This window comes from Panulirus ornatus, chromosome 7 (genome assembly GCF_036320965.1).
Source record: "Panulirus ornatus isolate Po-2019 chromosome 7, ASM3632096v1, whole genome shotgun sequence".
Classification (NCBI taxonomy): domain Eukaryota; kingdom Metazoa; phylum Arthropoda; class Malacostraca; order Decapoda; family Palinuridae; genus Panulirus; species Panulirus ornatus.
Window position 1 is genome coordinate 8,469,848 of NC_092230.1, and position 24,978 is coordinate 8,494,825.

A 24,978-nucleotide genomic window follows, 5' to 3' on the forward strand; every position below is an offset into this window, starting at 1 on the left:
AAGGAGAGGAGAAGCGTTTTTCATTGGTCCCGGGTTCTCGAACCTTGCGGTATGTTACTGTCAACCCAACCCACTTTTGAGAAGGGTCGTCTGTCCAACATCCTTTGTCCCGTTCCATATTGAGATCATTTTCCTAACGTCAAAGGATCGTATCCTTTATTCCAACCTATGCAGCTTCTATACCAACCTCCTGTGTGGCGGTACAGTGTCGGATCCTATCTAGCAGTCCACATACACACAGCCCACCTAACCCATCTATTTTGTCCACAGCAGAGCCGATCCTCACAGTTAATTGAAGAAGTTTGTTGTATGTGAACATCATCTTGAGATTTCAAGTTGTTTCTCGCTTTGGTAGTTTCTTTGGTGAAGCGTAGCAGCCTTATCAATATTCCACAGAGTTTCAGAGTACCTCTACCAACATTTCACAGACTTTCAGAGTACCTCTACCAACATTCCACAGACTTTCAGAGTACCTCTACCAATATTCCACAAACTTTCAGAGTACCTCTACCAACATTTCACAGACTTTCAGAGTACCTCTGTCACTATTCCACAGACTTTCAGAGTACCTCCACCAATATTCCACAGACTTTCAGAGTACCTCTACCAACATTCCACAGACTGCACTCGTCAGAAAACCTGGACAGTAGTTCATCATAATTTCCAAGTATGACATTTGCCATCTCTCACTCTCCCTCGGCACTTTACCTTCCATCCACCAGGGACGTCTGGACACTGCAAGTGGACTGTCAAGCGTATTTGCGTTCATCTTCGACACAAAGAAATACCATTATATTGTTTATGCGTATCTGAATTATTCTTTATATTTAAGCTGAAGGTTCCAGTCACGAACAGAAGTCCACCTCAAGGCCAGGCCTTAATTGAAATATGAATATAGTGATGGAAAAGAAAGAGAAGAGAAAAGGAAAAGCATTTATGAATTTTGGAGGATGTGAAATAAAAAAAACTCGCTTAAAATGACCGTACAGAGTTCCAAAGCTACGAGATGTAGCGAGAGAAACAGGTATCAAAACGGCTCACCCTTGAGTTGCCAGCAGCAATCTTGTGACGTATCAGCTTCCCGGAGATTGCATGGTCTACCTTACGGTGGGGGGAAACACAAGCAGCCAGCTCTCGGGTGCAAAAACTAAAGTAATACTTGTAGAGGAGGGAAAATGAAGCAACATTGCGGCGTAGGAAAAGGGGGTCAAGTTTTGAAGTTATCCTGGGAGAGGTGAAAAGTCGGATCGCTTTCGACTCCACTCTGTCAAGTAAGGATACAGAGCTGGAACCACCCCAGATGTGAGAGCAGTACTCCATACAAAGACGGATCAGTCTTTGTATAAACGGAGCAACTGTTTTGAAGGAAAGATATTTCGACACCTCATCACGACTCTCAAGTTTCATAGCGGTAGACTTAGCTATTTCCGTAATGCGGGGTTCTAAGATAGTGTGAGTGTTATAGTAATACCAAGTTTGTTCACTAAGTCAAGAAGTGGGGAATTTTCAATAGAGAATTGGGCAGAAAGTAAGTCTTGGAGGTATCAAACATAACCAGATTTCGTCTACCCCACGAAGATATATATATAGATCGGATGAGAGGAGAAGGAACAGAATTGAAAGATGTGGAAAAATGCAGTGGTGAGTCGTCAGTGTATGAGTTCATTTAGTTATTTATAGATGAAAGGAAATTGTTGATAAAAAGGAGAGAAAACGTGTAGGAGACAGGACAGGACCTTGAGGGACACCTCTCTTAATGGAGAAAGGACGAGGCTGATGTATCAACAACCAAGGAGATAGATCGGCCAGAGAGGAAGATAGATAAGAGGGAGCGAAGTGAGGGAAGGAAGCCAAAAGATGGGTATATAGAGATGAGAGTTGATGCCACCTGTCAAAGGCTTTGGATATGTCAAGGACATAAGATTCCCCAAAATCTTTCCCGTGTGATGACCAGACATCAAGCGAGATAGGAAGGACTATCACCAGTCGATCTTGCTTAACGGAAGCCATAGATATCAAGATGTCAAAAGGATATGGGAGATGAGGAGGGGGTGAAGGACTTTGGAAATGGCAGATGTCAAAGCCATAGGACGATAGTTAAGAGGGGTCAGAACGTTCGATCACCCTTCTTAGGGAAGGGATGCATCAACGTAGGCGTCCAAGGAGAAGGGAAAGGTCTAATTTTTAAAGAGAAATGGAACAGACGAGCAAGCACAGGAGCCAGTCCAGAGGCACAGGCTTTCAGTACACGGATGCCATCAGGACCATAAGCCTTGCTTGTGTCCAGAGAAAGAAGCGCTTTTCGGACAGTCCAAAATAAGATTACGGGAAGAGGCATAGGATTAGTAAGAGGAGCATCAGGGGGTGAAGGAATGTTAGAGTCATCTAAGATGGAGTTAGAGGAGAAACGGGGACCAGAGTGAGTTGCTTGGTCTACGAGAGAGACAATGGAATGATGAGAGTCTTTATGTATGGTTTTTGTCTCACTAATTTTTGTCAGTGTGTGTGTGTGTGTGTGTGTGTGTGTGTGTGTGTGTGTGTGTGTGTGTGTGTGTGTCTATAACTGTCGTCAGCTGAGCGTTTCCCCACCGCAGAAGCCATCTTGACCTAGATCCCATGGAAGGGTAATGCAGCCTCCCCACCCCCCACCTTTTCAACAACCAGCTCACCACCCAAGCCTCCCTCCTTCATACGTTTCCCAGTGTTACGAGAGAAAAAAGAAGAAAGATAACATCATCTCTCTCTCGAAAAAAGAGAAAAGATATATCAACCTCCCTTACGAAAATAAAGATAAATTATTTAATAGACATGAATAAACCAGGACTAAGGCTCGACTATCGAGAAATTGGGAGGAGAAAAATTGTGAGCAGAATGTTTCCGTTATGGCCACATAGCAAGAGTGTTCACACGCTTATTGTGGCCGGCTGTTCTCATGTTCAAATCAGGTCCTACAGCGAGACATGAAGCTATCTATAGATACTTGATGATATCCACACACAAGCTAGACCACTCACACGTATAGTTACATATATACAAGAACTCGCACACATATACGTATGTGTGAGTGCAAACACGAGTGTAAAAGAGACTCACTCCCGTAACACATGGAGAGTAATGATACACACACACTGACACACACACACACACACACACACACACACACCACGAAAGGTACTTAACGATATCGACGTAATGAACCACCATTGCGGTGGCTGTTAAGCTCCCTTCCCTGGCCCAAGTTAGCGTCTTTCCTACGCAGAGGTTGATGACATTCAGTCCAAACACACACACACACTCTCTCCCCACCTCACACATCACACTCGACACATATGTAACTCACAACATGTGACCAACATGTGTCTGTCTATCGGCATGATCGCGTCTTATGTAAAGTCCAATAGATGGAACCCCCCCCCCAGTAACGCGAACCCCTTGTCCCCCAAACTGTGTAGAAAGGTAAAGAGAGAGAGAGAGAGAGAGAGAGAGAGAGAGAGAGAGAGAGAGAGAGAGAGAGAATTTCATTGATTTTGGACGAATTCTCTTGATTGTGTCATTAAAAAGTAACACCATTGGTCTTTATATATATATATATATATATATATATATATATATATATATATATATATATATATATATATATATATATATATATATACGAACAAAGTGTATAGGAACGCGCACCTTCATAGAACATACAAACCTCCAACAGCCAGGATCGAACCCGGGACTCCTGTGCAACAACAGGCGGGAGCGCTACCGCTAGGCTATGGGCCCATAGCCTAGCGGTAGCATTGGTTATGTCTCGCTGTGTCTATAACCTTGGTTATGTCTCGCTGTGTCTATAACCTTGGTTATATCTCGCTGTCTCTATAACCTTGGTTATGTCTCGCTGTGTCTATAACCTTGGTTATGTCTCGCTGTGTCTATAACCTTGGTTATGTCTCGCTGTGTCTATAACCTTGGTTATGTCTCGCTGTGTCTATAACCTTGGTTATGTCTCGCTGTGTCTATAACCTTGGTTATGTCTCGCTGTGTGGTGACAGGTAACGTTGCCTGGCCGGTAGAGAGAGAGAGAGGCTGTCGTTTCTAGCTGACGGGTGACAGTGACCATGAAGGACAGGGGAGGTTGTCGCTGTAGACAAGACGGTACGAGCACCCAGCATGACGGTACGACCCTTGAGCATGACGGCACGAGCACCCAGCATGACGGTACGACCCCTTGGGCACGACGGTACGACCCCTTGAACACGACGGTAAGAACTTTGAGCACGACGGTACGACCATTGAGCACGGCGGTACGATCTCTGAGCACGACGGTACGACCCTTGAGCACGACGGTACGACCCTTGAGCACGACGGTACGAACCTTGAGCACGACGGTACAACCCTTGAACACGAAGGCGCGACCCTTGAGCACGACGGTACGACCCTTGAGCACGAGAAGTACAACCCTTGAGCACGACGGTACGACCCTTGAACACGACGATACGACCCTTGAACACGACGATACGACCCTTGAGCACGACGGTACGACCCTTGAGCACGACGACACGATCCTTGAGCACAACGGTACGACCCTTGAACACGAAGATGCGACCCTTGAGCACGACGGTACGACCCTTGAGCACGACGGTACAACTCTTGAGCACGACGACACGAACCTTGAGCACAACTGTACGACCCTTGAGCACAACGGTAAGACCCTTGAGCACAACGGTACGACCCTTGAGCACGACGACACGATCCTTGAACACGACGGTACAACCCTTGAGCACGACGATACGACCCTTGAACACGAAGATGCGACCTTTGAACACGACGGTACAACCCTTGAGCACGACGATACGACCCTTGAGCAAGACGATACGACCCTTGAACACGAAGATGCGACCCTTGAGCACGACGATACGACCCTTGAGCACGACGGTGCGAACCTTGAGCACGAAGGCGCGACCCTTGAGCATGACGGTACGACCCTTGAGCACGACGACACGACCCTTGAACACAACGGTACAACCCTTGAGCACGACGATACGACCCTTGAGCACGACGGTACAACCATTGAGCACGACGATACGACCCTTGAGCACGACGGTACGACCCTTGAGCACGACGACACGACCCTTGAACACAACGGTACAACCCTTGAGCACGACGATACGACCCTTGAGCATGACGACACGATCCTTGAGCACAACGGTACGACCCTTGAACACGACGATACGACCCTTGAGCAAGACGATACGACCCTTGAACACGAAGATGCGACCCTTGAGCACGACGATACGACCCTTGAGCACGACGGTACGACCCTTGAGCACGACGATACGACCCTTGAACACGACGACACGATCCTTGAACACGACGGTACGACCCTTGAACACGACGACACGATCCTTGAACACGACGTTACGACCCTTGAACACAACGGTACAACCCTTGAGCACGACGATACGACCCTTGAACACGACGGTACAACCCTTGAGCACGACGATACGACCCTTGAGCACGACGGTACGACCCTTGAGCACGACGACACGACCCTTGAACACAACGGTACAACCCTTGAGCACGATGATACGACCCTTGAGCACGACGACACGACCCTTGAACACAACGGTACAACCCTTGAGCACGACGATACGACCCTTGAGCAAGACGATACGACCCTTGAACACGAAGATGCGACCCTTGAGCACGACGATACGACCCTTGAGCACGACGATACGACCCTTGAGCACGACGACACGACCCTTGAACACAACGGTACGACCCTTTGGATATGTTGACCCTGCTGCGTTTGACATGAAGCTTCTTAAGGGCCGACTGCCATACCAAGAGATCGTCTCACAGCGCCCAGCGGGTGAGGTGATGATAGAGAGGTGGCCACTGTAGACAGGCCACCCGGTAGCGTACATCTCGAGGGAGGGTCGGTCATTTGGCCGCAGTGGACAGGTCGGTGGCCACAATGCGGCCCAGAACTGTGGAGGAAAAGACGACCCTAATCTTGTTCTCCCTTTTTTTTGTGTGGGCAGGTGGTTGTGGCGGAGCAATGACCATCTTAGTCAGGCCCTTGGGATCACTAGACCAATCGTAGACTTAAACAGGTGGTTGTGACGGAGCATTGACCATCCCAATCAGGCCCTTGGGATCACTAGACCAATCGTAGACTTAAACAGGTGGTTGTGACGGAGCATTGACCATCCCAATCAGGCCCTTGGGATCACTAGACCAATCGTAGACCTGTACCTACTAGTGACTTATGACTGCTGATACACAGGTGGTCACTGGACAGGTGGTTGCCGTTGGCAGGTGGTGGCTACGAGCAGATGGCCATCATTAAGAGTGTAGATTGTAGTGGTAGGTCATGTAAACAGGCGTCCGTCTCCTCCAACTGGCAGGCGTTTTCTACAGACCTGTTTGGAGGGATTGAGAACTGGCCACAAAAAAGGGGTGGTCTTTGTAGATGGTACGACCTGTGGAGCCGAGCTGATGTAGGGAGACGGTGCACTCCCGTCCTAACACACCTCCCGTCCGTCCACACCTCCACACGCTGGAGCAGGAGCCATCACGAGCCGCCTTCAAGACGGAGGACCCCAAGCGAACTACCAGTCGACTCTGAGCAGAGGAGAGGAGGTCGTGTGCAGACGCGAAGGTCTTGGCAACCTGCAACGACTTAAGGAAGCTACAAGTTCTGGAGGCTGTATATATATATTCCTATGAGTCCACGGGGGAAAATGAAACACGATAAGTTCCCAAGTGCACTTTCGTGTAATAATCACATCATCAGGGGAGACACAAGAGAGAAATAAATGTCAGTTGATATACATCGAAGAGACGAAGCTAGGACGCCATTTGGTAAACATGCGACCTGAACCCTCCTCACATCAGTAGGCAAGTAGAGTGCACGCGGAACCCCGTTACTGTGTGACGGGAGCCGTCAGCCACCACGAGAAACAAGTGTGCCTCCGCCGGACAAGACAGGAGGAACGGACGAGGAACACAGCTGTCGGGTGATGCAACTCCCTCCCACCCCTTCACCCACCCACCACGGGAAACCACATACACCACAGCTGAGCAACGCCGCACCATCACAGCCAACATAGTCTGCCTCTCGTATTTACCCCATCTTAGCGACCTGCTCGACTGCGTGGATAATAATATTACTCTCCTCCTGTATTATTTTTCATCTTCATCTTGACAGTGGCTCAGAGTGAACAGAAACGTTTTGATGTTGTTTTTATGTGGTGATGTGTAGTTTAGTGTCTGGTGTTTTTTTTTTTTTTTTTTTTTTGACCTCATCATTAAAATGGAAACTTTGGGAAAGGCTGACCCTGGGGTTGGAGAGAAAGAATTCTACCTCCATATTCCCTACGTGTCGTGCAAGGCGACTCAAGGGGGCTAGAAAGCCTCCCATTCTTGTATTTCAATCTCTGAGAGATGGGACAGAACGAGGAGCCATGCACACACCTGGCCATGAGAAGAAAAATTACGAGAGACAAGTGTTTTGGGAGAAGGCGAGCGAATACGTTAACAAGTTTTGATGCAAGAGATCCGGTATTGGTGATGGGTGATCTAAATGCGAAAGTGAGCGATGAGGCAGTTTAGGGTATAAATTGAGGGGCATGGTGTATTGAGTATTATGTACGGAAATGATGAAGAGCTTGTGGAGTTATGTACTGAAAAAGGACTGGTGATTGGTAATATCTGGTTTAAAAAGAGGGACATACATGAGCATACGTATGTGAGTAGGATGGATGGTCGCTGGGCGTTACTGGATGACATATTCATTGATAGGCGTGTAAAAGAGAGACATATTTTTTGATAGGCGTGAAAAAGAGAGACTTTTGGATGTAAATGTGCTGAGAGAGGCAGCTGATGGGATGTCTGATTACTATCTTGTGGAGGCGATGGATAAGATCTGTAGAGGTTTTAGGAAAAGAGGAAACAGTGTCGGGGAGAAGAGAGTGATGAGAGGGAGTGAGATTAGAGTGAAGAATTAGCAGGAGAGATTGAGAGTAGAATGGCAAAAGGTGAGTGTGAATGAAGTGAGAAGAGTGGGTGACGAATGGGAGGTATTTAGGGAAGCAGTGATGGCATGTGCCAGAGATGCATGCAGCATGCGAAAGGTGGGAGGTGGGCAGAATAGAAAAGGTAGTGAGTGGTGGGGTGAGGAAGTAAAGTTGCTAGTGAAATGGAAGAGGGAGGTGTTTGGGCGGTATTGCAGGGAAGGAGTGCAAATGACCAAGGCATGTATAACAGAAAACGGCTGGAGATCAAGAGGACGTTGCAGGGGTTGAAAAAGAAGGTAAAAGAAAGTTAGGGTGAGCGAGTATCAGTAAAGTTTAGGGAGAATATAAAGATGTTTAGGAAGGAGTTTCATAATGTGTGAAAAACAGAGAGTTAGGGTGAGCGAGTATCAGTAAAGTTTAGGGAGAATGAAAAGATGTTTAGGAAAGAGTTTCATAATGTGTGAAAAACATAACAAATTGGAACATCGTTGAAAGGGGCAAAACGCAAAGTGGGGACAGGTAGTCATGAATCGAGATGGAGTGAGTATTTTGAAGGACTGTTGTATAAGTTGATGTAAGGTGGCATATGTAGAGTGTTTTGGTCGGGTTGGTATGTGAAGTTAAGAGTCACGGAAAGTGGTTTGGTAAAGAGAAAAGAGGTGGTGAAGACCTTGCGAAGGATGAAATGTGGCAAGGCGGCTGGAGTGGATGATATTGCAGTTAAATTATCAAAAAGGGGTGACTGTGTTGTTGATTGGTTAGGATTTTCATAGCACATATAGATCATGATGAGGTGCCTGAGGACTGGCGGAATGCATGTATAGTGCCACTGTATAAGGGTAAGAGGAATATGGTGAGTATTTAGACTATAGAGGTATAAGTGTGTTAAGTGTACATGGTAAGTTTTATGGGAGGGTAGTTATTGAGAGAAAGATGGAGTGTACAGAGCATCAGATCAGGGAAGAGCAGTGTGGTTTCAGAAGTGGTAGAGGATGTGTGGATCAGGTGTTTGCTTTGAAGAATATGAGAAACGGATGGATTTGTATGTTGCACATATGGATCTGGAGAAGGTAAATATAGGGTTGATAGAGGTGTTTTGTGGAAGGTCTTAAAAATATACGGTTTGGGGAAAAAAGCTGCTAGAAGCAGAATAGTTTTCGTCAAGGGTGTAAGGCAAGTGCACGAGTAGGAAGAGAGGAGAGTGAATAGTTCCAAGTGAAGGTTGCTCTGCGGTAGGGGGCTTGTGATGTCACCATGGTTTTTTCACTTTGCATATGGATGAGGTGGCTAGGGAGGTAAATGCAAGAGTTTTGGAGAGAAGGGGTGAGTTTGCAGTCTGTTGGGGATGAGAAGGCAAGGGCAGTGGGTCAGTTGTTGTTCGCCGATGATGCAGCACTGGTGGCTGATTTGACTGAGAAACTGAAGAAGTTGGTGACTGTTTGAAAGAGTATGTGAAAGGAGAAAGTTGACAACGAATGTGAATTAAAGCAAGGTTATTAGGTTCTGCAGGGTTGAGGGGCAGGTTAGTTGGGATGAGTTTGAATGGCAAAAAGCTGGAAGTGAAGTGTTTTAGATATCTGGGAATGGGCTAGGCAGCGAATGGAACCACGTAAGCGGAAGTGAGTTTTATGGTGGGGAGGGAGCGATGAAATTGTGGAAAGAGAACTTTATCTCAGAGAGCAAAAATGGGCATGTTTGAAGAAGTGTGTGGCATGGGCAATAGAGGGTGGGTGTGTTAGAAATGTTTGAGGACAATATTTGGTGTGAGGTGGTTTAATCGAGTAAGTAAAGAAAGGGTAAAAAAAAGATGTATGGTGATGAAGAATGTGTGGTTGAGAGGGCAGAAGAGGGTGTGCTGAAATGGTTTGGACATATGGAGAGACCAAGTGAGGGAAACTTGACAAAGAGGTTATGGATGTCAGAAATAAAGGAAAGCAGGAGAACAGAAGACCAAAATGCATATGGAAGAATGGAATGAAAAAGATTTTGAGCGATCGGTGCCTGAACATGCAGGAGGGCGAGAGACGTGCAAGGAACAGAGTAAAATTCGAACGATGTGGTATATTATATTAGGATCGACCTGCTATCCATGGACTAATCCAGAGCAAGTGAAACGTCCAGGGTAAAACATGAAAAAGCCTGTAAGGTCTGGTTGTGGATAGAGTCATGATCCCAACTGCCTTCAGTTCCAATGGGTCTCGACCCCTTGACGCACTAGCTTAGGATTATGTCCTGCGATAACTGTTTCGCTTAATAAACTAGGCTATGTAGTCGCCGCGCCGCTACCTAGGCTATGTAGACGCCGCGCCGCTACCTAGGCTATGTAGACGCCGCGCCGCTACCTAGGCTATGTAGACGCCTCGCCGCTACCTAGGCTATGTATGTAGACGCCGCGCCGCTACCTAGGTTATGTAGAGTGCGCCGCTACTTAGGTTATGTAGACGCCGTGCCGCTACCTAGGCTATGTAGACGCCGCGCCGCTACCTAGGCTATGTAGTTGCCGCGCCGCTGCCTAGGTTATATAAACGCCGCGCCGCTACCTAGGCTACGTAGACGCCGCGCCGCTGCCTAGACTATGTAGACGCCGCGCCGCTACCTAGGCTACGTAGACGCCACGCCGCTACCTAGGCTACGTAGAAGCCGCGCCGCTACCTAGGCTATTATGTAGACGCCTCGCCGCTACCTCCAGGTAAACATCGAGAGTAACATCTCTAAACATCGAACCCAAATTTTTACTTATCACATTTCAATAAATAACAAGGTCAGGGTCACTAGTACAATTGAAACAACCAACAAAATATATTACTTGATTAGAAAAAATAAAAGAACTATTATGATCCAGTATGGCGGACTCGCCACCGAAACATATATTCTAACTGAACCTGATATATATCTACTCATATACCCTGCTCTCTTTCCTCATACAAAGAATGCCTATACCCTCCTTATCCTTCGATAGGACAATTATTAAGAGCAGTTGACAACAATAAGGGGAAATACAAGCTGATTATACCCAGGAGGCAAAGAGGAGCGAGAGAGTCAATATGCGTTTCAGCACTGGAGCTCCAGCTCCTAAAATTTTCGTTGTAACAAGCGCTTCTTTATACAGAAAAGTCATAACTATTATTTTTTTTATAATACTTTGATAATAATGATAATTTATATAGCAAACATAATGTCAATAATATTATAAATTAACAAGATTTAACTTATTTTCCGAATCCATAACAGAAAACGTAATGGTACGTTCCTTGAGGGATACTACCAAAAGATATATATATGTGGTGATGTGAGAAGGAGATGGAGTGAGTATTTTGAAGGTTTGTTGAATGTGTTTGATGATAGAGTGGCAGATATAGGATGTTTTGGTCGAGGTGGTGTGCAAAGTGAGAGGGTTAGGGAAAATGATTTGGTAAACAGAGAAGAGGTAGTGAAAGCTTTGCGGAAGATGAAAGCCGGCAAGGCAGCAGGTTTGGATGGTATTGCAGTGGAATTTATTAAAAAAGGGGGTGACTGTATTGTTGACTGGTTGGTAAGGTTATTTAATGTATGTATGACTCATGGTGAGGTGCCTGAGGATTGGCGGAATGCGTGCATAGTGCCATTGTACAAAGGCAAAGGGGATAAGAGTGAGTGCTCAAATTACAGAGGTATAAGTTTGTTGAGTATTCCTGGTAAATTATATGGGAGAGTATTGATTGAGAGGGTGAAGGCATGTACAGAGCATCAGATTGGGGAAGAGCAGTGTGGTTTCAGAAGTGGTAGAGGATGTGTGGATCAGGTGTTTGCTTTGAAGAATGTATGTGAGAAATACTTAGAAAAGCAAATGGATTTGTATGTAGCATTTATGGATCTGGAGAAGGCATATGATAGAGTTGATAGAGATGCTCTGTGGAAGGTATTAAGAATATATGGTGTGGGAGGAAAGTTGTTAGAAGCAGTGAAAAGTTTTTATCGAGGATGTAAGGCATGTGTACGTATAGGAAGAGAGGAAAGTGATTGGTTCTCAGTGAATGTAGGTTTGCGGCAGGGGTGTGTGATGTCTCCATGGTTGTTTAATTTGTTTATGGATGGGGTTGTTAGGGAGGTAAATGCAAGAGTTTTGGAAAGAGGGGCAAGTATGAAGTCTGTTGGGGATGAGAGAGCTTGGGAAGTGAGTCAGTTGTTGTTCGCTGATGATACAGCGCTGGTGGCTGATTCATGTGAGAAACTGCAGAAGCTGGTGACTGAGTTTGGTAAAGTGTGTGGAAGAAGAAAGTTAAGAGTAAATGTGAATAAGAGCAAGGTTATTAGGTACAGTAGGGTTGAGGGTCAAGTCAATTGGGAGGTGAGTTTGAATGGAGAAAAACTGGAGGAAGTGAAGTGTTTTAGATATCTGGGAGTGGATCTGGCAGCGGATGGAACCATGGAAGCGGAAGTGGATCATAGGGTGGGGGAGGGGGCGATAATCCTGGGGGCCTTGAAGAATGTGTAAGGGTAAGAGAGATGTGTGGAAATAAAAAGAGCGTGGTTGAGAGAGCAGAAGAGGGTGTTTTGAAGTGGTTTGGGCACATGGAGAGGATGAGTGAGGAAAGATTGACCAAGAGGATATATGTGTCGGAGGTGGAGGGAACAAGGAGAAGAGGGAGACCAAATTGGAGGTGGAAAGATGGAGTGAAAAAGATTTTGTGTGATCGGGGCCTGAACATGCAGGAGGGTGAAAGGAGGGCAAGGAATAGAGTGAATTGGAGCGATGTGGTATACCGGGGTTGACGTGCTGTCAGTGGATTGAAGCAGGGCATGTGAAGCGTCTGGGGTAAACCATGGAAAGCTGTGTAGGTATGTATATTTGCGTGTGTGGACGTATGTATATGCATGTGTATGGGGGGGGGGGGGGTTGGGCCATTTCTTTCGTCTGTTTCCTTGCGCTACTTCGCAAACGCGGGAGACAGCGACAAAGTATAATAGAAAAGAATAAAAAAAATAAAAAAAAAAATATATATATATATATATATATATATATATATATATATATATATATATATATATATATATATATTTTTTTTTTTTTGCTTTGTCGCTGTCTCCCGCGTTTGCGAGGTAGCGCAAGGAAATAGACGAAAGAAATGGCCCAACCCACCCCCATACACATGTATATACATACGTCCACACACGCAAATATACATACCTACACAGCTTTCCATGGTTTACCCCAGACGCTTCACATGCCTTGATTCAATCCACTGACAGCACGTCAACCCTGGTATACCACATCGCTCCAATTCACTCTATTCCTTGCCCTCCTTTCACCCTCCTGCATGTTCAGGCCCCGATCACACAAAATCTTTTTCACTCCATCTTTCCACCTCCAATTTGGTCTCCCTCTTCTCCTCGTTCCCTCCACCTCCGACACATATATCCTCTTGGTCAATCTTTCCTCACTCATTCTCTCCATGTGACCAAACCACTTCAAAACACCCTCTTCTGCTCTCTCAACCACGCTCTTTTTATTTCCACACATCACTCTTACCCTTACGTTACTTACTCGATCAAACCACCTCACACCACACATTGTCCTCAAACATCTCATTTCCAGCACATCCATCCTCCTGCGCACAACTCTATCCATAGTCCACGCCTCGCAACCATACAACATTGTTGGAATCACTATTCCTTCAAACATACCCATTTTTGCTTTCCGAGATAATGTTCTCGACTTCCACACATTCTTCAAGGCTCCCAGAATTTTCGCCCCCTCCCCCACCCTATGATCCACTTCCGCTTCCATGTTTCCATCCGCTGCCAGATCCACTCCCAGATATCTAAAACACTTCACTTCCTCCAGTTTTTCTCCATTCAAACTCACCTCCCAATTGACTTGACCCTCAACCCTACTGTACCTAATAACCTTGCTCTTATTCACATTTACTCTTAACTTTCTTCTTTCACACACTTTACCAAACTCAGTCACCAGCTTCTGCAGTTTCTCACATGAATCAGCCACCAGCGCTGTATCATCAGCGAACAACAACTGACTCACTTCCCAAGCTCTCTCATCCACAACAGACTTCATCCTTGCCCCTCTTTCCAAAAGTCTTGCATTCACCTCCCTAACAACCCCATCCATAAACAAATTAAACAACCATGGAGACATCACACACCCCTGCCGCAAACCTACATTCACTGAGAACCAATCACTTTCCTCTCTTCCTACACGTACACATGCCTTACATCCTCGATAAAAACTTTTCACTGCTTCAAAGAACTTGCCTCCCACACCATATATTCTTAATACCTTCCACAGAGCATCTCTATCAACTCTATCATATGCCTTCTCCAGATCCATAAATGCTACATACAAATCCATTTGCTTTTCTAAGTATTTCTCACATACATTCTTCAAAGCAAACACCTGATCCACACATCCTCTACCACTTCTGAAACCACACTGCTCTTCCCCAATCTGATGCTCTGTACATGCCTTCACCCTCTCAATCAATACCCTCCCATACAATTTGCCAGGAATACTCAACAAACTTATACCTCTGTAATTTGAGCACTCACTCTTATCCCCTTTGCCTTTGTACAATGGCACTATGCACGCATTCCGCCAATCCTCAGGCACCTCACCATGAGTCATACATACATTAAATAACCTTACCAACCAGTCAACAATACAGTCACCCCCTTTTTTAATAAATTCCACTGCAATACCATCCAAACCTGCTGCCTTGCCGGCTTTCATCTTCCGCAAAGCTTTTACTACCTCTTCTCTGTTTACCAAATCATTTTCCCTAACCCTCGCACTTTGCACACCACCTCGACCAAAACACCCTATATCTGCCACTCTATATATATATATATATATATATATATATATATATATATATATATATATATATATATATATATATATATATATATATATATATATTTCTTTTCTTTCACACTATTCGCCATTTCCCGCGATAGCGAGGTAGCGATAAGAACAGAGGACTGGGCCTTTGAGGGAAATCCTCACCTGGCCCCCTTCTCTGTTCCTTCTTTTGGAAAATTAAAAAAAAAACGAGAGGGGAGGATTTCCAGCCCCCCGCTCCCTTCCCTTTTAGTCGCCTTCTACGACACGCAGGGAATACGTGGGAAGTATTCTTTCTCCCCTATCCCCAGGGATAATATATATATATATATATATATATATACATATATATATATATATATATATATATATATATATATATATATATATATATATATATATATATATATATGTATATATATATATATATATATATATATATATATATATATATATATATATATATATATATATATATGTATATATATATATATATATATATATATACACCTGTGGAAGGTATTAAGAATATATGGTGTAGGAGGCAAGTTGCTAGAAGCAGTGAAAAGTTTTTATCGAGGACGTAAGGCATGTGTACGTGTAGGAAGAGAGGAAAGTGATTGGTTCTCAGTGAATGTAGGTTTGCGGCAGGGGTGTGTGATGTCTCCATGGTTGTTTAATTTGTTTATGGATGGGGTTGTTAGGGAGGTGAATGCAAGACTTTTGGAAAGAGGGGCAAGTATGAAGTCTGTTGTGGATGAGAGAGCTTGGGAAGTGAGTCAGTTGTTGTTCGCTGATGATACAGCGCTGGTGGCTGATTCATGTGAGAAACTGCAGAAGGTGGTGACTGAGTTTGGTAAAGTGTGTGAAAGAAGAAAGTTAAGAGTAAATGTGAACAAGAGCAAGGTTATTAGGTACAGTAGGGTTGAGGGTCAAGTCAATTGGGAGGTAAGTTTGAATGGAGAAAAACTGGAGGAAGTAAAGTGTTTTAGATATGTGGGAGTGGATCTGGCAGCGGATGGAACCATGGAAGCGGAAGTGGATCATAGGGTGGGGGAGGGGGCGAAAATCCTGGGAGCCTTGAAGAATGTGTGGAAGTCGAGAGCATTATCTCGGAAAGCAAAAATGGGTATGTTTGAAGGAATAGTGGTTCCAACAATGTTGTATGGTTGCGAGGCGTGGGCTATGGATAGAGTTGTGCGCAGGAGGATGGATGTGCTGGAAATGAGATGTTTGAGGACAATGTGTGGTGTGAGGTGGTTTGATCGAGTAAGTAACGTAAGGGTAAGAGAGATGTGTGGAAATAAAAAGAGCGTGGTTGAGAGAGCAGAAGAGGGTGTTTTGAAATGGTTTGGGCACATGGAGAGAATGAGTGAGGAAAGATTGACTAAGAGGATATATGTGTCGGAGGTGGAGGGAACGAGGAGAAGTGGGAGACCAAATTGGAGGTGGAAAGATGGAGTGAAAAAGATTTTGAGTGATCGGGGCCTGAACATGCAGGAGGGTGAAAGGAGGGCAAGGAATAGAGAGAACTGGATCGATGTGGTATACCGGGGTTGACGTGCTGTCAGTGGATTGAATCAGGGTATGTGAAGCGTCTGGGGTAAACCATGGAAAGCTGTGGAGGTATGTATATTTGCGTGTGTGGACGTGTATGTATATACATGTGTATGGGGGTGGGTTGGGCCATTTCTTTCGTCTATTTCCTTGCGCTACCTCGCGAACGCGGGAGACAGCGACAAAGCAAAAAAAAAAAAAAAAAAAATATATATATATATATATATATATATATATATATATATATATATATATATATATATATATATATATATAAAAGAAAAGGAAATAAATAACAATTGGGAGCTGTGGTTTCTATGCGTTATACATGACAGCTAGAGAAGGGATGTGAGCGGATGTGGCCTCTCTACGTCTGTTCCTAGCGCTGCCTTAATAACGCGGGGAAACGGCGATCAAGTGAGTGTGTGTGTGTGTGTGTGTGTGTGTAGCACCTGGTGTTGAAGCGAGAGCACACACCAGCAAGTAAGAGCAGTTATGCGCGTGGTGGCCCATACGTCCACCACCCGTCTCGCACACAAGCCACCCACTGTCCTTGGTGTCAGGACAGTGCTATGCCACACTGGTGGGTAGCCCCCGCGGGCAGATAAGGTCGGGGGAGAGCTGATCCATATCGACTAACCCACCCATCCAACCCTCAGGATACATCACCTTGGCCACTGTCCTCCCGAGCTGTTTGTCTGTAGCCCTGACTGGCCTTCCATCTCTCGTCTTTCGCCAAACAGGAATAACCTTCCATCTCATGTCTTTCGCCAAACAGGAATAGCCTTCCATCTCTCGTCTTTCGCCAAACAGGAATAACCTTCCATCTCTTGTCTTTAGCGAAACAGGAATAGCCTTCCATCTCTCGTCTTTCGCCAAACAGGAATAGCCTTCCATCTCTCGTCTTTCGCCAAACTGGAATAGCCTTCCATCTCTTGTCTTTCGCCAAACAGGAATAGCCTTCCATCTCTTGTCTTTCGCCAAACAGGAATAGCCTTCCATCTCTTGTCTTTCGCCAAACAGGAATAGCCTTCCATCTCTTGTCTTTCGCCAAACAGGAATAGCCTTCCATCTCTTGTCTTTCGCCAAACAGGAATAGCCTTCCATCTCTTGTCTTTCGCCAAACAGGAATAGCCTTCCATCTCTTGTCTTTCGCCAAACAGGAATAACCTTCCATCTCTTGTCTTTCGCCAAACAGGAATAGCCTTCCATCTCTCGTCTTTCGCCAAACAGGAATAGCCTTCCATCTCTCGTCTTTCGCCAAACAGGAATAGCCTTCCATCTCTCGTCTTTCGCCAAACAGGAATAGCCTTCCATCTCTTGTCTTTCGCCAAACAGGAATAGCCTTCCATCTCTCGTCTTTCGCCAAACAGGAATAACCTTCCATCTCTTGTCTTTAGCGAAACAGGAATAGCCTTCCATCTCTCGTCTTTCGCCAAACAGGAATAACCTTCTATCTCTTGTCTTTAGCGAAACAGGAATAGCCTTCCATCTCTCGTCTTTCGCCAAACTGGAATAGCCTTCCATCTCTTGTCTTTCGCCAAACAGGAATAGCCTTCCATCTCTTGTCTTTCGCCAAACAAGAATAGCCTTCCATCTCTTGTCTTTCGCCAAACAGGAATAGCCTTCCATCTCTTGTCTTTCGCCAAACAGGAATAGCCTTCCATCTCTTGTCTTTCGCCAAACAGGAATAGCCTTCCATCTCTCGTCCTTCTCTCTTTATATAGCCTTTCTGCCCTGAAGAGTCAGGTCTGCGAACACCTGCAGAGCCTAATTGAGTTTTGGTTTCTTCGTTTTCATTATTTTGTCTTTTACCTTAGATGGTCCTTTTATTAGGGCATCTTTTTGCCCGTCCAATATCATATATATATATATATATATATATATATATATATATATATATATATATATATATATATATATATATATATATATATATATATATAATATTATTATTATCATTATTATTATTATCATTATTATACTTTGCCGCTGTGTCCCGTGTTAGCGAGGTAGCGCAAGGAAACAGACGAAAGAATGGCGCAACCCACCCACATACACATGTATATACATAAACGCCCACACACGTGCATATACATAACTATACATTTCAACGTATACATACATATGCATGCACAGACATATACATATATACACATGTACATATTCATACCTGCTGCCTTCATCAATTCTCGCCGCCACCCTGCCTCACATAAATTGACACCCCCCCCCCTTTCCCCCGCGCATGCACGCGAGTTAGCCCTAGGAAAAGACAACAAAGGCCACATTCGTTCACACTCAGTCTCTAGCTGTCATGTAATAATGCACCGAAACCACATCTCCCTTTCCACATCCAGGCCCCACAAAACTTTCCATGGTTTACCCAAGACGCTTCACTTGCCCAGGTTCAGTCCATTGGCAGCACGTCGACCCCGGTATACCACATCGTTCCAATTCACTATTCCTTGCACGTCTTTCACCCTCCTGTATGTTCAGGCCCCGATCGCTCAAAATCTTTTTCACTCCATCCTTCCACCTCCAATTTGGTCTCCCACTCCTCTTTGTTCCCTCCACCTCTGACACATATATCCTCTTTGTCAATCCTTCCTCACTCATTCTCTCCATGTGACCAAACCATTTCAATACACCCTCTTCTGCTCTCTCAACCACACTCCTTTTATTACCTAACATCTCTCTTACCCTTTCTTTACTCACTCGATCAAACCACCTCATACCACATATTGTCCTCAAACGTCTCATTTCCAACACATCCACCCTCCTCCGCACAACCCTATCTATAGCCAACGCCTCACAAACATATAGCATTGTTGCTCTACAAGATAACGTTCTCGCCTTCCACACATATCTCAACGGTCCCAGAATCTTCGCCCCCTCCCCTACCCTATGATTCACTTCCGCTTCCATGGTTCCATCCGCTGCCAAATCCTCTCCCAGATATCTAAAACACTTCTTCATCCAGTTTTTCTCCATTCAAACTTACCTCCCTTCAAACTTACCTCCCAATTGACTTGTCCCTCAATCCCTACTGAACCTGATAACCTTCCTCTTATTCACATTTATTCTCAGCTTTCTTCTTTCACACACTTTACCAAACTCAGTCACCAACTTCTTCAATTTCTCACCCGAATTAGCCACCAGCGCTGTATCATCAGCGAACAACAACTGACTCACTTCCCAAGCCTTCTCATCCAAAACAGACTGCATACTTGCCCCTCTCCAAAACTCTTGCATTCACATCTCTAACAACCCCATCCATAAACAAATTAAACAACCATAGAAACATCACGCACCCCTGCCGCAAACCTACATTCACTGAGAAGCCAATCACTTTCCTCTTTTCCTACACGTACACATGCCTTACATCCTCGATAGAAACTTTTCACTGCTTCTAGCAACATACCTCCCACACCATATATTCTTAATACCTTCCACAGAGCATCTCTTTCAACTCTCTCATATGCCTTCTCCAGATCCATAAATGCTACATACAAATCCATCTGTTTTTCTAAGTATTTCTCGCATACATTCTTCAAAGCAAACACTTGATCCACACTTGGGTGATTATTGATGCCTATGCACCTGGTCATGACATGAAAGATCATGAGAGGCAAGTGTTTTGGGAGCAGCTGTGTGAGTGTGTTGGCAGCTTCGTTGCACGAGACCGGGTTAGAGGGATGGGTGATTTGAATGCAAAGGTGAGTAATGTGGCAGTTGAGGGTATGATTGGTGTACATGGGGTGTTCAGTGTTGTAAATAGAAATGGGGAAGAGCTTGTAGAGTTGTGTGCTGAAAAAGGGCTGGTGATTCGGAATACCTGGTTTAAAAAGAGAGGTATACATAAGTATACGTATGTAAGTAGGGTAGCTGGCCAGAGAGCGTTACCGGATTACGTGTTAATTGATAGGCACGTGAAAGAGAGACTTTTGGATGTTAATGTGCTGAGAGGGGCAACTAGAGGGATGTCTGGTCATTATCTTGTGGAGGCGAAGGTGAAGATATGTAGAGGTTTTCAGAAAAGAGGAGAGAATGTTGGGGTGAAGAGAGTGGTGAAAGTAAGTGAGCTTGGAAAGGAGACTTGTGTGAGGAAGTACCAGGAGATATTGAGTGCAGAATGGGAAAAGGTGAGAGCAAATGACGTAGGGGGAGTGGGGGAGGAATGGGATGTATTTAGGGAAGCAGTGATGGCTTGCGTAAAAGATGCTTGTGGCATGAGAAACGTGGGAGGTGGGCAGATTAGAAAGGGTAGTGAGTGGTGAGATGAAGAAGTAAGATCGCTAGTGAAAGAGAATGGACAGACATTTGGACGATTTTTGCAGGAAATAGTGCAAATGACTGGGAGATGTATAAAAGAAAGAGGCAAGAGGTCAAGGGAAAGGTGCAAGAGGTGAAAAAGAGGGCAGATGAGAGTTGGGGTGAGAGAGTATCATTGAATTTTAGGGAGAATAAAAAGATGAGTTGGAAGGAGGTAAATAAAGTGCGTAAGACAAGAGAACAAATGGGAACATAGGTGAAGGTGGCAAATGGGGAGGTAATAACAAGTAGTGGTGAAGTGAGAGGAAGATGGAGTGAGTATTTTGAAGGTTTGTTGATTGATATATATGTATATATATATATATATATATATATATATATATATATATATATATATATATATATATATATATATATATATATGTTGGGGTGAAGAGAGTGGTGAGAGTAAGTGAGCTTGGGAAGGAGACTTGTGTGAGGAAGTACCAGGAGAGACTGAGTACAGAATGGAAACAGGTGAGAACAAAGGAGGTAAGGGGAGTAAGGGAGGAATTGGATGTATTAAGGGAAGCAGTGATGGCTTGCGCAAAAGATGCTTGTGGCATGAGAAGCGTGGGAGGTGGGTTGATTAGAAAAGGTAGTGAGTGGTGGGATGAAGAGAGAGGCATTTGGACGATTTTTGCAGGGAAAAAATGCAAATGAGTGGGAGAGGTATAAAAGAAAGAGGCAGGTGGTCAAGAGAAAGGTGCAAGAGGTGAAAAAGAGGGCAAATGAGAGTTGGGGTGAGAGAGCATCATTAAATTTCAGGGAGAATAAAAAGATGTTTTGGAAGGAGGTAAATAAAGTGCGTAAGACAAGGGAGCAAATGGGAACTTCAGTGAAGGGGGCTGATGGGGAGGTGATAACAAGAGGGTTAGGGAAAATGATTTGGTAAATAGAGAAGAGGTAGTAAAAGCTTTACGGAAGATGAAAGCCGGCAAGGCAGCAGGTTTGGATAGGTATTGCAGTGGAATTTATTAAAAAAGGGGGTGACTGTATTGTTGACTGGTTGGTAAGGTTATTTAATGTATGTATGATTCATGGTGAGGTGCCTGAGGATTGGCGGAATGCTTGCATGGTGCCATTGTACAAAGGCAAAGGGGATAAGAGTGAGTGCTCAAATTACAGAGGTATAAGTTTGTTGAGTATTCCTGGTAAATTATATGCGAGAGTATTGATTGAGAGGGTGAAGGCGTGTACAGAGCATCAGATTGGGGAAGAGCAGTGTAGTTTCAGAAGTGGTAGAGGATGTGTGGATCAGGTGTTAGCTTTGAAGAATGTATGTGAGAAATACTTAGAAAAACAAATGGATTTGTATGTAGCATTTATGGATCTGGAGAAGGCATATGATAGAGTTGATAAAGATGCCCTGTGGAAGGTTTTAAGAATATATGGTGTGGGAGGCAAGTTGTTAGAAGTAGTGAAAAGTTTTTATCGAGGATGTAAGGCATGTGTACGTGCAGGAAGAGAGGAAAGTGATTGGTTCTCAGTGAATGTAGGTTTGCGGCAGGAGTGCGTGGTCTCCATGGTTGTTTAATTTGTTTATGGATGGGGATGGTAGGGAGGTAAATGCAAGAGTTTTGGAAAGAGAGGCAAGTATGCTGTCTGTTGTGGATGAGAGAGCTTGGGAAGTGAGTCAGTTGTTGTTCGCTGATGATACAGCGCTGGTGGCTGATTCATGTAAGAAACTGCAGAAGCTGGTGACTGAGTTTGGTAAAGTGTGTGAAAGAAGAAAGTTAAGATTAAATGTGAATAAGAGCAAGGTTATTAGGTACAGTAGGGTTGAGGGTCAAGTCAATTGGGAGGTAAGTTTGAATGGAGAAAAACTGGAGGAAGTAAAGTGTTTTAGATATGTGGGAGTGGATCTGGCAGTGGATGGAACCATGGAAGCGGAAGTGAATCATAGGGTGGGGGAGGGGGCGAAAATTCTGGGAGCCTTGAAGAATGTTTGGAAGTCGAGAACATTATCTCGGAAAGCAAAAATGGGTATGTTTGAAGGAATAGTGGTTCCAACAATGTTGTATGGTTGCGAGGCGTGGGCCATGGATAGAGTTGTGCGCAGGAGGGTGGATGTGCTGGAAATGAGATGTTTGAGGACAATGTGTGGTGTGAGGTGGTTTGATCGAGTAAGTAATGTAAGGGTGAGAGAGACGTGTGGAAATAAAAAGAGCGTGGTTGAGAGAGCAGAAGAGGGTGTTTTGAAGTGGTTTGGTCACATGGAGAGAATGAGTGGGGAAAGATTGACCAAGAGGATATATGTGTCAGAGGTGGAGGGAACGAGGAGAAGTGGGAGACCAAATTGGAGGTGGAAAGATGGAGTGAAAAAGATTTTGAGTGATCGGGGCCTGAACATGCAGGAGGGTGAAAGGAGGGCAAGGAATAGAGTGAATTGGAACGATGTGGTATACCGGGGTCGACGTGCTGTCAATGGATTGAACCAGGGCATGTGAAGCGTCTGGGGTAAACCATGCAAAGTGTGTGGGGCCTGGATGTGGAAAGGGAGCTGTGGTTTCGGTGCATTTTTACATGACAGCTAGAGACTGAGTGTGAACGAATGGGGCTTTGGTGTTTTTCCTAGCGCTACCTCGCACACATGAGGGGGGAGGGGGTTGTTATTCCATGTGTGGCGAGGTGGCGATGGGAACAAATAAAGGCAGGCAGTATGAATTATGTACATGTGTATGTATGTATATGTCTCTGTGTGTATATAGATGTGTACATTGAGATGTATAGGTATGTATATTTGCGTGTGTGGACGTGTATGTATATACATGAGTATGTGGGCGGGTTGGGCCATTCTTTCGTCTGTTTCCTTGCGCTACCTCGCTGACGCGGGAGAAAGCGACAAAGCAAAATAAATAAATGAATAAAAGAATATAATATATATATATATATATATATATATATATATATATATATATATATATATATATATATATATATATATATATATATGTATGTATGTATGTATGTATATGAACAAAGTGCATATGAACGCGCACCTTCATAGAACATACAAACCTCCAATAGCCAGGATCGAACCCGGGCCCCTGTGCAACAACAGGCGGGAGCGCTACCGCTTGGCTGTAATCGCCCCTATAAGTAAATGACTATTCGAATGCTATGTACTCGAATATCCCTCGTCTGATGGGAAATGACCAGTGTAGACCCCGTTGCTCACAAACGTGAGACGAAGGGCATTCGAGTACTTAGTATTGGAATAATCATTTCCCTATAGGGGCGATCATAGCCTAGTGGTAGCGATCCCGCGTGTTGCACAGGGGTCTCGGGTTCGATTCTGGCTGTTGGAGGATTGTATGATATATGTATATATATATCTATATTCATTTATTATTATACTTTGTCGCTGTCTCCCGCGTTAGCGAGGTAGCGTGAGGAAACAGACGAAAGAATGGCCCAACCCATCCTCATATACATGTATATAAATACACGTCCACACACGCACTTGTACATACCTATACATTTCAACGTATACATATATATACACATACACAGACATATACATATATACACATGTACAAGATTCATACTTGCTGCCTTTATTCATTTCCGTCGCCACCCCGCCATACATGGAATACCATCCCCCTCCCCCCGCACGAGCGCGAGGTAGCGCCATGAAAAGACAACAAAGGCCACATTCGTTCACACTCAGTCTCTAGCTGTCATGTATAATGCACCGAAACCACAGCTCCCTTTCCACATCCAGGCCGCACAAGACTTTCCATGGTTTACCCCAGACGCTTCACATGCCCTGGTTCAATCCGTTGACAGCACGTCGACCGCGGTATACCACATCGTTCCAATTCACTCTGCTCCTTGCACGCCTTTTTCATTCCATCCATCCACCTCCAGTTTGATCTCCCACTTCTCTTCATTCCCTCCACCTCTGACACATATATCCTCTTGGTCAATCTTTCCTCACTCATTCTCTCCATGTGACCAAACCATTTCAACACACCCTCTTCTATTCTCTCAACCACACTCCTTATATGACCACACATCTCTCTTACCCTTTCATTACTTACTCGATAGTGGGAGAAAGAATACTTCCCACGCATTCCCCGCGTGTCGTAGAAGGCGACTAAAGGGGACGGGAGCGGGGGGCTGGAAACCCTCCCCTCCTTGTACTTCAACTTTCTAAAAGGGGAAATGCGGAGGAAGGTGGATGTGCTGGAAATGAAATGTTTGAGGACAATATGTGGTGTGAGGTGGTTTTGATCGAGTAAGTATTGGAAGGGTAAG

At 44.7% G+C, this 24,978-nt stretch overlaps 1 protein-coding gene across 7 annotated transcripts in view; it reads right to left on the bottom strand.

Annotated features, from left to right (window-relative positions):
• The window catches only part of Daao1 (D-amino acid oxidase 1), a 77,905-nt gene that overhangs the window by 35,274 nt on the left and 17,653 nt on the right, over window positions 1-24,978 (bottom strand). The window lies entirely within an intron of this gene.